Genomic DNA, 992 nt, shown 5'->3' with positions numbered 1-992 from the left:
GGCATCACGCATGCCAATCGGCTGTTCCCGATTTGCCGGCACGGCTACTAAACATCTTCGGAAAGCTTCGGTTACTGGGCGAGTTGAATGGACTTCTCTACTGCGCGCCTAAAAAAAACATATATAGTGCCCGAAATGCGGTGTCAGCAGTAAATGCGTTCTATTATTTGCTCTGCGATATTATGATGCTTCAAAGGGGTCGAATGTTAATGTGCAAGTCCATTTTGCTGAGAGTAGGAAGGCACCTTTATATTGGTTGCGGTTTTCTGTTCAACCTCGTGCCTGCAGCTGGCAGAAAAAAAATATTCTGAGCTAATTACATCCAGCAAAACCTTGCTTAATAAGCTTAACAAGTTCTGCGATATACCTCTCGCCCGCTTCACAACTCCGGATAAAAGAAGTATGTCTTGATTCTTACCCAAAAAGCACGGCCGCTACCTCTTACTGCAGCAACGCCCGACGTGGTCATTGCTACAGTTACACCTGGCATTCTGTATTTATTAATAGTAATGAATTACTAGAGCGATAAGATCTGGGAGAGGCTTTTGTCCTGCAGTGGACACAATTAAGATGATGATGATGATGATGATGATGATGATGAATAATTGACAATGGCTGTGGCTAGTTGGTTTGCAGAAGCGGTTCGGCGGGTTGGGTAAGAACCAAGTCAGCATGGGCCATGACGCAACCATCCGTTGTCGAAGCGACGTCCGTGCTGAGGCATTGTATCATACATACGTACACGACAGCACCTTCAAGGTTCGTTGGATACAGAATTGCACGCTTTATGATGCCTTATGTACAGTGTTGTCCAGTGCAAGTCCACCAGTGATGTCCACGAGGGTGCACTGCTTGACGATGACTTCGCGCATGTCTGTGTCGACTCTTCGTGGCGGTGTCGAACAGCGCATTTGTTTGTGCAACATGATGACGTCATGGCTGTCGCCCGCCACCCAGAATCTTGATCGAGGCGTTGCAGTCCTGCCCTTTTT

The sequence above is a fragment of the Haemaphysalis longicornis genome, unplaced genomic scaffold (genome assembly GCF_048455015.1).
Source record: "Haemaphysalis longicornis isolate Haplotype H1 unplaced genomic scaffold, Haemaphysalis longicornis Haplotype H1 scaffold_12, whole genome shotgun sequence".
Taxonomy (NCBI): domain Eukaryota; kingdom Metazoa; phylum Arthropoda; class Arachnida; order Ixodida; family Ixodidae; genus Haemaphysalis; species Haemaphysalis longicornis.
Note: the sequence above shows the minus strand (reverse complement) of the source record.